This window comes from Symphalangus syndactylus, chromosome 17 (genome assembly GCF_028878055.3).
Source record: "Symphalangus syndactylus isolate Jambi chromosome 17, NHGRI_mSymSyn1-v2.1_pri, whole genome shotgun sequence".
Lineage (NCBI taxonomy): Eukaryota > Metazoa > Chordata > Mammalia > Primates > Hylobatidae > Symphalangus > Symphalangus syndactylus.
The window spans coordinates 32,844,677-32,859,803 of NC_072439.2; positions in this window are offsets into that span (position 1 = coordinate 32,844,677).

Below are 15,127 nucleotides of genomic sequence, written 5' to 3' on the forward strand. Positions count from 1 at the left end.
TAAATGGTCATATAATAAAGGTCAAATGTGATTTTTTTAACTAAAATATCTTTAATTTGGGTCTCTTCAACATCTGAAAATAATAAAATATAATCCAGGTACATCTGCAAAGACTCTTTCCAAATAAGGTAACACTCACGGGTTCCAGGGGTTAGCTTGTAGATATATCTTTAGGGAGCTACCATGCAACTCACTACAGTTTGTTGTTTGCAGCACTTCTATTCCTGGCACCAAATTCTAAATCAGATAGAATGCATTCAACAACAAGTAACAGAAAAGCCAACTCACACTGGCTTAGACAATGAAGAGTGAGGGCAGGGCCCAGTGGCTGAATGATGGCATTGAGGCTGTGGGCTCTTTCTACTTCTTTGCGCCGCTGCCCGTAGTTTTAGCTTTACCCTTTGTTGTTGTGGTGTGACTGCCAGGCAAAGGGAACTCTACATTTCCTCATTCACAACTTATAGAAGAAGAAAGAGCCTGCCTTTCCACAGTATTCAACATTGAAGAAGTTTCTTTCTTAGAGCCCTCATCATGTGTCTCCTTGAGTCTCATTGGCCCAAATTGATTTAGGCTTGTCCACCCCTGGCAAAGAGGTAAGTTGCCATGAATTGCTTAGATTAATCACGGGGCAGATGGGATGTTGGGAAATCAGTCACAATGTCTACTACCTTGGAAAATGCAAAACTCAGACATTATGCTGTTGAGAGGGTTGAACAAAGGTCAAAAATAAATTTTCTGAAGGCACAAAAATTTACCAAGCGGAAACTGGCTAGGCAATATTTTGAGATAATAATTTACACTTTTTCATTCCTCCCTGTTTTTTTTATTTCCCCTTCTTCCATTCAAATAGATAGCCAATTTGGTACTTCTTTACCTAGGGTGAGATGTTTGATGGGATAAAACACATAAATTTCCTGTACTTTCTCCAGCTTTAGTTTCCCCCAACCCTGATATATTTAGAAAAATTATAGAGTTTTGGGAAAGAAGTAAAACAGAATGTGACTTATGGGTGTACCAAATGATTCAGAGAAACAGAGACTTTCCCCTATGACAAAGAGATTCACTCTGATGAGAGAAGAAGGTGATGTTTGGGGTTCCCAGGACAGGAGGGACCAGGGCCCACTTTCTGGAAGCACCTTGGGGGCACACCATGGGGAGGTGACAAGACTCAAGAGAGTCACAGCTACATTGTATGTTTAGGCAGATGAGACTTCAGATGACCTCACAGGAGACTCATGTGTCCCACCATGGCAGGAAGGTAGTAGAAATTTGCTAGATATAAAGGGCATGTAGACTGGAACAGCAGACACTAAAGTGGTAACCTTTAGAAGATAGAAGACTGAATATTTTGGTCTGAGGGCCATCTCTCCACATCATCATTAATAGCTGAGGTATTTTTTGAACTTGTGAGCTGAGATTCATATATGCTCCAGAGTTACATTTTGATTGATTTCATATTAGGACCATCACCTTTCTTATATAACTTTTGTATTTTCCTGGAGTTTTGAATTGCCTTTTCTTGTTCATTTATTCAGCTTCTTAACCATTTTTATCTCCATTTTTAAAGTAGGGGAGTAATGTGATCTGATTTATATTTTTAAAAGATCACTGGGGGGCTCTGTGGAGACTGAAATGAAGGAGCAATAGTGGAAGCAAGGAGGCCATTGCATAATCCAGGCAAGAGATGATAGTGCCCTAAGCTGAAATGATGTTAGCAGAAATGATGATAATAGATGAAATCAATATATAATTTGGAGGTAGAACCATTGATGGACTTTAATCATTAGTCAGTCTGTCAAGAAGAATTTATCAGGCTCCTACTATGTGCTAAATATGGTTCCAGACTCTAGAGTTATAGTCAGGTATAAGACAGAGTCCTTGCCCTCAAAGAGTTTATATTCTAACGGAGGGAGGCGTTGGCCAATAGACATATAAAAAGTGAATGAAATAATTTTATATACTGATAAGTGCCATGGAGAAGAGAAAATATAACAATATAACAGATGACCAGGGAGGCTGCTTACCTTTTTTCTAATCAACATTAATGAGGTAAAGTTTGCGTAAAAAGAAATGCATCCATCTAAGTGTACCGTCTGATGAGTCTTGTCATATGAATACACCTGTACAACCACCACCAGTCAAAATATAAAATATTTTTCTCATCCTAGAAAGTTCCCTTGTACCTGTTTGCAGTTAATCATCCCTCCTCTCCACCCTGGCTCCAGACAACCACTGATGTGTTTCTGTCACTATAGATTCATTTTGAGGCTGCTTACTTTTTAAAAAGACCACTTTTGCTGCCATTGGGGAATGAATTGGAATGAACTGGATTGAAGACACGCAAGTCTAGACCTGATAAGAGAAATGTGACAATAAAATAATATAAATAAAAATAATTGGCATTTATTGGACATTTATTCAGTCCAAGCACTGTGCTTAGAATTTCCCACATATTACCCATTCAATTTTATTTAATCTCTGCAACAAGTCCTGTGAGGTTACTCCTATGTTATAGAGGAGGAAACTGAGGCTCACAGAGGTAAAGTAATTTGCACAAGATTACACTGCTAATAAATGGCAGAGTCAGAGTGTGGTTTGCCACATGCTACAATTAGCAAGCACTTCCAGATTGCTCACCACATGCCAGACACTGTTCTAAGCACTTTAATTTTCTTTTTTTTATTTTTTATTTTACTTTAAGTTCTGTGATACATGCGCAGAACCAGCAGGTTTGTTACATAGGTATATGTGTGCCATGGTGGTGTGCTGTACCTATTAACCCATCATCTAGGTTTTAAGCCCTGCATGCATTAGGTATTTGTCCTAATGCTCTCCCTCCCCTTGCCCCCTACCCTCAGACAGGCCCCAATGTGTGATGTTCCCCTCCCTGTGTCCATTTGTTCTCATTGCTCAACTCCTGCTTATGAGTGAGAACATGCAGTGTTTGGTTTTCTCTTCCTGTGTTAGTTTGCTGATAATGATGGCTTCTAGCTTCATCCATGTCCCTGCAAAGGACGTGATCTCATTTTTTTTTAATTTTATTATTATTATACTTTAAGTTTTAGGGTACACGTGCACAACGTGCAGGCTTGTTACATATGTATACATGTGCCATGTTGGTGTGCTGCACCCACCAACTCACCATCTAGCATTAGTTATATCTCTCAATGCTATCCCTCCCCCCTACCCCCACCCTACAACAGTCCCTGAAGTGTGATGTTCCCTTTCCTGTGTCCATGAGTTCTCATTGTTCAATTCCCACATATGAGTGAGAACATGTGGTGTTTGGGTTTTGTCCTTGCGATAGTTTGCTGAGAATGATGGTTTCGAGTTTCATCCATGTCCGTACAAAGGACATGAACTCATCATTTTTTATGGCTGCATAGTATTCCATGGTGTATATGTGCCACATTTTCTTAATCCAGTCTAAGGTTGTTGGACATTTGGGTTGGTTCCAAGTCTTTGCTATTGTGAATAGTGCCACAATAAACATATGTGTGCATGTGTCTTTATAGCAGCATGATTTGTAATCCTTTGGGTATATACCCAGTAATGGGATGGCTAGGTCAAATGGTATTTCTAGTTCTAGATCCCTGAGGAATCGCCACACTGACTTTCACAATGGTTGAACTAGTTTACAGTCCCACCAACAGTGTAAAAGTGTTCCTATTTCTCCACATCCTCTCCAGCACCTGTTGTTTCCTGACTTTTTAATGATGGCCATTCTAACTGGTGTGAGATGGTATCTCATTGTGGTTTTGATTTGCATTTCTCTGATGGCCAGTGATGATGAGCATTTTTTCATGTGTTTTTTGGCTGCATAAATGTCTTCTTTTGAGAAGTGTCTGTTAATATCCTTTGCCCACTTTTTGATGGGGTTGTTTGTTTTTTTCTTGTAAATTTGTTTGAGTTCATTGTAGATTCTGGATATTAGCCCTTTATCAGATGAGTAGGTTGTGAAAATTTTCTCCCATTCTGTAGGTTGCCTGTTCACTCTGATGGTAGTTTCTTTTGCTGTGCAGAAGCTCTTTAGTTTAATTAGATCCCATTTGTCAATTTTGGCTTTTGCTGCCATTGCTTTTGGTGTTTTAGACATGAAGTCCTTGCCCATGCCTATGTCCTGAATGGTATTGCCTAGGTTTTCTTCTAGGGTTTTTATGGTTTTAGGTCTAAAATGTAAATCTTTAATCCATCTTGAATTAATTTTTGTATAAGGTGTAAGGAAGGGATCCAATTTCAGCTTTCTACATATGGCTAGCCAGTTTTTCCAGCACCATTTATTAAATAGGGAATTCTTTCCCCATTTCTTGTTTTTATTAGGTTTGTCAAAGATCAGATGGTTGTAGATGTGTGGTGTTATTTCTGAGGGCTCTGTTCTGCTCCACTGGTCTATATGTCTGTTTTGGTACCAGTACCATGCTGTTTTGGTTACTGTAGTCTTTTACTATAGTTTGAAGTCAGGTAGCGTGATTCCTCCAGCTTTGTTCTTTTGGCTTAGAACTGTCTTGGCAATGAGGGCTCTTTTTTTGTTCCATATGAACTTTAAAGTAGTTTTTTCCAATTCTGTGAATAAAGTCATTTGTAGCTTGATGGGGATGGCATTGAATCTATAAATTACTCTAGGCAGTATGGCCATTTTCACGATATTGACTTTTCCTATCCATGACCATGGAATGTTCTTCCATTTGTTCGTATCCTCTTTTATTTCGCTGAGCAGTGATTTGTAGTTCTCCTTGAAGAGGTCCTTCACATCCCTTGTAAGTTGGATTCCTAGGTATTTTAATCCTTTGTAGCAATTGTGAATGGGAGTTCACTCATGATTTGGCTCTCTGTTTGTCTGTTATTAGTATATATGAATGCTTGTGATTTTTGCACATTGATTTTGTACCCTGAGACTTTGCTGAATTTGCTTAACAACTTAAGGAGATTTTGGGCTGAGACGATGGGTTTTTCTAAATATACAATCATGTCGTCTGCAAACAGGGACAATTTAACTTCTTCTTTTCCTAATTGAATGCCCTTTATTTCTTTCTCTTGCCTGATTGCCCTGGCCAGAATTTCCAACACTATGTTGAAAAGGAGTGGTGAGAGAGGGTATCCCTGTCTTGTGCCAGTTTTCAGAGGGAATGCTTCCAGTTTTTGCCCATTCAGTATGATATTGGCTGTGGGTTTGTCATAAACAGCTCTTATTATTTTGAAATACATCCCATCAATACCTCGTTTATTGAGTTTTTAGCATGAAGGGCTGTTGAATTTTGTCAAAGGCCTTTTCTGCATCTGTTGAGATAATTATGTGGTTTTTGTGTTTGGTTCTGTTTATGTGATGGATTATGTTTACTGATTTGCGTATGTTGAACCAGACTTGCAGCTCAGGGATAAAGCCAAACTGATCTTGTTGGATAAGCTTTTTGATGTGTTGCTAGATTTGGTTTGCCAGTATTTTATTGAGGATTTTCACATCAATGTTCATCAGGGATATTGGTCTAAAATTCTCTTTTTTTTGTTGTGCCTCTGCCAGGCTTTGGTATCAAGATGATGCCGGCCTCATAAAATGAGTTAGGGAGGATTCCCTCTTTTTCTATTGATTAGAATAGGTTCAGAAGGAATGGTACCAGTTCCCCTTAGTACCTCTGGTAGAATTCGGCTGTGAATCCATCTTGTCCTGGACTTTTTTTGGTTGATAGGCTGTTAATTATTGCCTCAATTTCAGAGCCTGTTATTGGTCTATTCAGGGATTCAGCTTCTTCCTGGTTAATCTTGGAGGGTATGTGTGTCCTGGAATGTATCCATTTCTTTTAGATTTTGTAGTTTATTTGTGTAGAGGTGTTTATAGTATTCTCTGATGGTAGTTTGTTTTTCTGTGGGATCAGTGCTGATATCCCCTTTATCATTTTTATTGCGTCTATTTGATTCTTCTCTCTTTTCTTGTTTATTAGTCTTGCTAGCGTTCTATCAATTTTGTTGATCTTTTCAAAAAACCACCTCCTAGATTCATTGATTTTTTGAAGGATTTTTTGTGTCTCTATCTCCTTCGGTTCTGCTCTGATCTTAGTTATTTCTTGCCTTCTGCAAGCTTTTCCATTTGTTTGCTCTTGCTGCTTTAGTTCTTTTAATTGTGATGTTAGGGTGTCGATTTTAGATCTTTCCTGCTTTCTCTTGTAGGCATTTTGTGCTATAAATTTCCTCTACATACTGCTTTAAATGTGTCCCAAAGATCCTGGTACATTGTGTTTTTGTTCTCATCAGTTTCAAAGACCATCTTTATTTCTGCCTTCATTTTGTTATTTAGCCAGTAGTCATTCAGGAGCAGGTTGTTCAGTTTCCATGTAGTTTTGCAGTTTTTAGTGAATTTCTTAACCCTGAGTTCTAATTTGATTGCATTGTGGTCTGAGGGACAGTTTGTTGTGATTTCTGTTCTTTTACATTTGCTGATGAGTGCTTTGCTTCCAACTATGTGGTCAATTTTGGAATAAGTGTGATGTGGTGCTGAGAGGAATGTATATTCTGTTGATTTGGGGTGGAGAGTTCTGTAGATGTCTATTAGGTCGGCTTGGTGCAGAGCTGAGTTCAAGTCCTGGATAACCTTGTTAACCTTCTGTCTTGTTGATCTGTCTAATCTTAACAGTAGGGTGTTAAAGTCTCCCGTTATTATTGTATGGGAGTCTAAGTCTCTTTGTAGGTCTCTAAGGACTTGCTTTATGAATCTGGGTGCTCCTGTATTGGGTGCATATATATTTAGGATAGTTAGTTCTTCTTGTTGAATTGATCCCTTTACCATTATGTAATGGCCTTCTTTGTCTCTTTTGATCTTTGTTGGTTTAAAGTCTGTTTTATCAGAGACTAGGATTGCAACCCCTGCTTTTTTTTTTTTTTTTTTTTTTTTTTTTTTGCTTTCTGTTTGCTTGGTAGATCTTTCTCCATCCCTCTATTTTGAGCCCATGTATGTCTCTGCACATGAGATGGGTCTTGATTTTTTATCCAATCTCCAGTCTGTGTCTTTTAATTGGGGCATTTAGCCCATTTACATTTAAGGCTAATATTGTTATGTGTGAATTTGATCCTGTCATTATGATGTTAGCTGGTTACTATGCCCATTAGTTGATGCAGTCTCTTCCTAGCATTGATGGCCTTTACAATTTGGCATGTTTTTGCAGTGGCTGGTACCGGTTGTTCTTTCCATGTTTAGTGCTTCCTTCAGGAGCTTTTGTAAGGCAGGCCTGGTGGTGACAAAATCTCTCAGCATTTGCTTGTCTGTAAAGTATTTTATTTCTCCTTCATTTATGAAGCTTAGTTTGGCTGGATATGAAATTCTTGGTTGAAAATTCTTTTCTTTAAGAATGTTGAATATTGGCCCCCGCTCTCTTCTGGCTTGTAGAGTTTCTGTGGAGAGATCTGCTGTTACTCTGATGGGCTTCCCTTTGTGGGTAACCCGACCTTTCTCTCTGGCTGCCTTTAACGTTTTTTCCTTCATTTCTACCTTGGCGAATGTGACAATTATGTGTCTTGGGGTTGCTCTTCTCAAGAAATATCTTTGTGGTGTTCTCTGTATTTCCTGAATTTGAATGTTGGCCTGCCTTGCTAGGTTGGGGAAGTTCTCCTGGATCATATCCTGAAGAGTGTTTTCCATCTTGGTTCCATTCTCCCCATCACTTTCAGGTACACCAATCAAATGTAGGTTTGGTCCTTTCTCGTAGTCCCATATTTCTTGGAGGCTTTGTTCATTTCTTTTCACTCTTTTTTCTCTAAGCTTCTCTTCTCGCTTCATTTCATTCATTTGATCTTCAATCACTGATACCCTTTCTTCCACTTGATTGAATCAGCTACTGAAGCTTGTGCATGCATCACATAGTTCTTGTGCATGCATCACATAGTTCTTGTGCCATGGTTTTCAGCTTTGTCAAGTCATTTAAGGTCTTCTCTACACTGTTTATTCTAGTCAGTCATTTGTCTAATTTTTTTTCAAGGTTTTTAGCTTCCTTGTGATAGGTTTGAACATCCTCCTTTAGCTTGGAGAAGTTTGTTATTACTGACCTTCAGAAGCCTACTTCTGTCAACTCATCAAAGTCATTCTCCAACCAGCTTTGTTCCGTTGCTGGTGAGGAGCTGTGGTACTTTGAAGGAGAGGATGCACTCTGGCTTTTAGAATTTTCAGCTTTTCTGCTCTGGTTTCTCCCGATCTTCATGGTTTTATCTACTTTTGGTCTTTGATGTTGGTGACCTACAGATGGGCTTTTGGTGTGGATGTCCTTCTTGTTGATTTTGAGCTATTCCTTTCTGTTTGTTAGTTTCCCTTCTAACAGGTCGCTCAGCTGCAGGTCTGTTGGAGTTTGCTGGAGGTCCACTCCGGATGCTGTTTGCCTGTGTATCACCAGCAGAGGCTGCAGAACAGCAAATATTGCTGTCTAATCCTTCCTCTGGAAGCTTCGTCTCAGAGGGGCACCTGCCTGTATGAGGTGTCAGTCGGCCCCTACTGGGAGGTGTCTCCCAGTTAGGCTACACGGGGGTCAGGGACCCACTTGAGGAGGCAGTCTGTCCATTCTCAGAGCTCAAACACTGTGCTGGGAGAACCACTGCTCTCTCTTCAGTGCTGTCAGACAGGGATGTTTAAGTCTGCAGAAGTTTCTGCTACCTTTTGTTGAGCTATGCCCTACCCCCAGAGGTGGAGTCTACAGAGGCAGGCAGGTCTCATTGAGCTGTGGTGGGCTCCAACCCAATGTTATCAATTTCTTAAGGGGAACTTAAATTAATATTTCATTGTGTTAATTAAACTCACTTTAAAAATTTAAACTGTGTTCATAAATTTAACATATTTAATTTTCTTTTAAAGTATGTCTTCAACAGGATTGTAAACAAAAGAAAATAAATAAATACAGTGTGAATTGTATGACTGATAAACCTTAAATAAGCCTTATAAACCAAGTAATGCAACATATAAATATGGCAAAGCCACATTATCTTAAACTTTCTAATATGATTTATAATATAGCACAATTTTCTTTTATCTTAAAATCACAAATCTAATTGAATACTCATTGTACATTTAAAAATTGGAATTAGAAAGCAAATGTGTTTGATAATCTATTATGTGAAATTGTTCATAATATGCCACATTCTCTTTTATGTTTTAAGTACTTAAAATACTGTATAAATTATTTCCAAATTTAATTCAAAATGATAATTCATGGTTTGGTCTACTTGACTATCTCTATACATTACCATTTCTATACTCTATTATAAATCTCCTCAGACATTTACTCAATAAAGAGAAAATTATTTCATTCCAAGTAATTTGACATTGCCTTTTAAAGTGGCTGAACTTGGATATAGACCTGAGATTTTGATTGGGATAAGAATATTTATAGCTGTATATATATATAGCAAGAGTTTTCTCACAATGATGGGGAACATTTATTAGAAGCCCTTTTAAATGCCCCTATGCTGCATGGGGGTGCCTCACACAACCCACTACCCCTGCATTATAGTGGGTGCCCCTAATTCGCACATCCAGTCTGTATTAGTCCATTCTCATATTGCTATAAAGAACTACCTGAGACTGGGTTGTTTATAAAGAAAAGAGGTTTAATTGACTCAGAGTTCTGCAGACTGTACAGGAAGCACGGCCAGGGAGGTCTCAGAAAACTTACAATCACAGCAGAAGGTGAAGGGGAAGCAGGCACATCTTACGTGGCCAGAGAAAGAGGAAGAGGATGAAGGGGGAGGTGCTACACACTTTTAAACAACAGATCTCATGAGAACTCACCCACTGTCATGAGAACAGCAAGGGGGAAATCTGTTTCCATGATCCAATCACCTCCCACCAGGCCCCTCCACCAATATTATGTATTACAATTGGACATGAGATTTGGGCAGGGACACAGATACAAACCATATCATTCTGCCCTTGGCCACTCCCAAATCTCATGTCTTTCTCACATTGCAAAATACAATCATCTCTTCTCAACAGTCCACCAAAGTCTTAACTCGTTTCAGCATTAACTCAAAAGTTCGCAACCAAAAGTCTCATATGAGACAAGGCAAGTCCCTTCCATCTATGAGCCTGTAAAATAAAAAACAAGTTAGTCACTTCCAAGATATAATGGGGCTACAGGCATTGGGTAAATACACTCATTCCAAAAGGGAAAAATCAGCCAAAACAAAGGGACTACAGGCCCCATGCAAGTCCAAAACCCAGAAGGGCAGTCATTAAATGTTAAAGCTCCAAAATAATCTCCTTTGACTCCATTTCTCACATGTAGGCTACACTGATGCAACGGGTGGGCTCCCAAGGCCTTGGGCTGTGCCACCTCTGTGGCTCTGCAGGGTACAGCTCCCTCAACTGATTTCATCAGCTGGTGTTGAGTGCCTACAGCTTTTCCAGGTGCACAGTACAAGCTGTCAGTGTATCTATCATTCTAGGGTCTGGAGGATGGTGACCGTCTTCTCACAGCTTCACTAAGCAGTGCCCCAGTGAGGACTCTGTGTGAGAGTTCCAACCCCATATTTCCCTTCTGCACTGCCCTAGTAAAGGTTTTCCATGAGGGCTCAACCCCTGCATCAGACTTTTGCCTTATCATCCAGGTGTTTCCATACATCCTCTGAAATCTAGACAGAGGATCCCAAGCCTCAACTTTTGCCCTCTGCACATCTGCAGGCTTAACACCACATAGGAGCTGCCAAGGCTTAATGGCTTGCACCCTCTGGAGCAGCAGCCTGAGACTTATCTGGGGCTCTTTTAGCCATGGCTGGAGCTAACATGGCTGGGATGCAAGGAGCAGTGTCCCAAGGTTGTGCAGGACATCAGGGCTCTGGGTCCAGTCCACAAAGCATTCTTCCCTCCTAGATCTCCAGGCCTCTGATGGAAGGGTCTGCCACAAAAGTCTCTGATGTCTTCTGATACATTTTCCCCATTGTCTTGGCTACTAACATTTGGTTCCTCTTTACTTATAAAAATTTCTACAGCCAACTTGAATTCCTCCCCCAGAAAATAGGTTTTTGTTTTCTACCACATGGTCAGACTGAAAATTTTCCAAGCATTTATGTTCTGCTCCCCTTTTAAATATAAGTTCCAGTTTCAGATCATCTCTTTGCACACATGGAGGACCATACACTGTTAGAAGCATCTAGACCAAATCTCAAATGCTTTGCTATTTAGAAATTTCTTCTGCCAGATACCCTAAATCATTACTGTCAAGTTCAAATTTCCACAGATCCTTAGATCAGGGGCACAAGGCTGCCAGTCTCTTTCGTAAAGCATAGCAATAGTGACCTTTATTCCAGTTCCCAATAAGTTCCTACTCCATCTGAGACCTCCTCAGCCTGGAATTCATTGTTCATATCACTATCAGCATTTTGGCCACAACCATTTAACAAGTCTCTAGGAAGTTCCAAACTTTCCCTCATCTTCCTGTCTTCTTCTGAGCCCTCCAAGGTGAACAACCTCTGCTCATTACCTAGTTCCAAAGTTGCTTTCACATTTTCAGGTATCTTTATAGCAATGCCCTACTCCTGGTACCAATTTCCATATTAGTCCATTCCCACATTGCTATAAAGAACTACCTGAGAATGGATAATTTATCAAGAAAAGAGGTTTAGTTCACTCACAGTTCTGCAGGCTGTATAGGAAGCATGGCTGAGGAGATCTCAGGAAACTTATAATCATGAGAGGGGAAGCAGGCATGTCTTACATGGCTGGAGAAGGAAGAATAGGGAAAAGGGGTAGGTGCTACACACTTTTAAACAACTAGATCTCATGAGAACTTACTATCACAAGAATAGCAAGGTGGAAATCTACCCCTATGATCCAATCACCTCTCACCAGGCCCCTCTTTCAACATTGGGGATTACAATTCAACATGAGATTTGGGCAGGGACACAAATCCAAACCATATCATGATGTAAGCCTGCAACTCTCATTCAGATTGCTTCACCAACTGACTGGATCCAGTGGATCCTTTCCAGTTATATTCTAAGCTGAATTGTTTTCCTATTCTTTCTATCTGTAATGAGACAATTCTTACTGATATTCAAATGTCACCTCTTTGTATTCTGTCAAGTCTATGTCTGAATCTAGGGTCATAATTCTAAGGTCATTCTAGTGACAAGAGGGTTTTTAAATATTTTTCTGGCCAAGACAAGCAAAGCAAGATAAATACAAAGTATTAAATTTACTTGAATAAATAATCACTGGCACTTAACTAGGTTTAACTGGTTTAGCTCCTTCCTTTCCTTCTTACTCTCTCCCCTCTTGTGCAAACCACCACAATCATATATTATCACTTCACTTATAATGTTAAATCCCTAGTTAATGCATAAGGTAGCTACTGGCTCTAAGTCAGGAGATGAGCTCAGAATTTGGGATAATTTTAGAAATAATGTCACTCAAATGCAAGATGAGTCATCTTAGAAGAAACCCTACCCAAGAGATGATTTGCAAATGTCTCACTAAGGTGTCATGGGACACTTCAGAATTTCATCAGGGCAAGGCAGGTCTCCAAGAAAGCAGGCCTGGAATATAATGTGTGCACATTCCATGCACGTACTCCATACGCTGCAGCAAGTGAGAGTAGAAGAGGGTCTGCCAGGAGTAATGGGTTTCCTGTAGCCTAGGAGAAGGTAGCCAAAGAGAAGGACCATGCCTGGTGGCCTGCTGCCCCATGCAAGAGAGAGGCTGTTCTGGCCTCAACAGCTGCTGCTGGCTCTCAGGACCCCATACTACTAGAGTGAAGAGAGGCAGTTCATTCCAGGAACTTGATAGAAATATTCTTTAAAAACATCAGATTTCTTTGGCTCTAAACCTGGCCTCATGAAACAATCTTCTGATCTCTAATAGGTGCTCTCAGTGTCCTTGAGCTCACTCAGAATAAGTTAGTGGCCCATGATTATGCCCTAGGTAGGTTTTCCACCTAGCAGTAGCTTCCCTTGTAAATTGGGTTCTGGGTTTGTAAATCAACTTCCTTTCAGAGCTTGATCTCCTGGGGTAATGGCTGGAATTGAATATGAGGACCTGCAAAGCTAAAATACAGACATTGCCTGTGCGCTGTTTCACCAAGTAGAGCTCCCTGGATGGGGTCTAAATTGGCCAGTTGATCTTCTGACTGTTAGCTGAGTTTTCTTCAGCTAAACTTTGACTGTGGATCTGGTGGATATAGAATTCAGAATCAGCAGATTCTGATTTTTCTATGGGATAAAACAAATTTTGATGGAAGTGGAAAGAAAAGCTCAAATATGAAAGAAGTTGGCGATTGTTTGCCATCATATGGGAAGTAATGAGCTTTGATGAGGCTTGGTGAATAACAGGGCTGTAGCTAGAGCAGAGACATAAGGATCAGTAGCAGTCAAAGTTGCATGTTATTCCTGACACGGCATGCTCTTTGGGGGTAGCCCAGTGTCATGGGTGGGGAAGCACATGGACTCTGGAGCCAGCTTGCCTAGGACTGAACCCAGGATCTACCACGTACCAACTGCATAACCTTGGGCAAGTAAATTAACTTCTGCATGCCTTAGTTTCCTAAAATGTAAAATGGGTTATTTTAAAGATTAAATGAGATGAGGCACATAATTAAAACTGTGTCTGATATATAGAAAGTGAGAAATAAGTGTTTACTATTATATTATTACTAGGTGATAGAATATCTATTGTCTAATAATAATTGTGGAATATCTTATATTTCATGAATTACATGAGAAAGAGAAAACCAACCAGCTTGTTAAGGAGCTGACATAAAGAATGTAAGGGGCCAAATGCAGTGGCTCATGCCTGTAATCCAAGCACTTTGGGACGCCGAGGTAGGAGGATCACTTGAGCCCCAGAGTTTGGGACCAGCCTGAGCAACATCGTGAAACTCAATCTCTACAAATAATAAAAACTTAGCTGGATGTGTGTTGCAGGAAGTCAGAGACCCCAAACAGAGGGACCAGCTGAAGCCATGGCAGAACATAAATTTTGAAGATTTCATGGACATTTAATAGTTCCCAAAATTAATACTTTTATAATTTCTCACACCTGTCTTTACTGCAATCTCTGAACATAAATTGTGAAGATTTCATGGACATTTATCACTTTCCCAGTCAATACTCTTATAATTTCCTAAGCTTGTCTTTAATCTCTTAATCCCATCATCTTCGTAAGCTGAGGATATATGTCACCTCAGGACCCTATGATGATTGCATTAACTGTACAAATTGTTTGTAAAACATGTGTGTTTGAACAATTTGAAATCTGGGCACCCTGAAAAAGACCAGGATAACAGCAATTTTCAGGGAACAAGGGAGATAACCATAAGGTGTGGCTGCCTGCGGGGCCAGGCAGAACAGAGTCATATTTCTCTTCTTGCAGAAAGTGAATAGGAGAAATATTGCTGAATTCTTTTCCCAGCAAGGAATAACCTTGGGGAAGGAATGCATTCCCAGGTGAAGATCTATAAATGGCCGCTCTGGGTGTGTCTGTCTTATGCAGTTGAAGATAAGGTAGGAAATACGCCCTGGTCTCCTGCAGTGCCCTCAGGCTTGCTAGGATTGGGAGATTCCAGCCTGGTGAATTCTAGTCAGGCCGGTTGTCTGCTCTTGAACCCTGTTTCCTGTTAAAATGTTTATCAAGACAATGCATGCCCAGCAGGACATGGATTCTCATCAGTAATTCTAATTTCACCCTTGCCTTGTGATCCTGCTCTGCCATTTGCCTTGTGATCTTTTATTGCCTTTTGAAGCATGTGATCTCTGTGACCCACTCCCTATTCATACACTCCCTCCCCTTCTAAAATCCCTAATAAAAACTTGCTGGTTTTGTGGCCTGAGGTCACCATCACGGTCCTACCAATATGTGATGGCACCTCCAGAGGCCCAGCTGTAAAATTTCTCTCTTTGTACTCTTTATTTCTCAGACTGGCTGACACTTAGGGAAAATAGAAAAGAACCTACATTGAAATACTGGGGGCTGGTTCCCCCAATAGATGTGGTGGCACACACTTGTAGTCCCAGCTACTTAGGAGGCTGAAGCAGGAGAATCCCTTGAGCCCAAGAGGTGGAGGCTGCAGTGAGCCATGATAGCACCGCTGAACTCCAGCCTGGGTGACAGAGCAAGAGACCTTGTCTAAAAAAATACAAATAAATAAATAAGGATTTGTTAGCT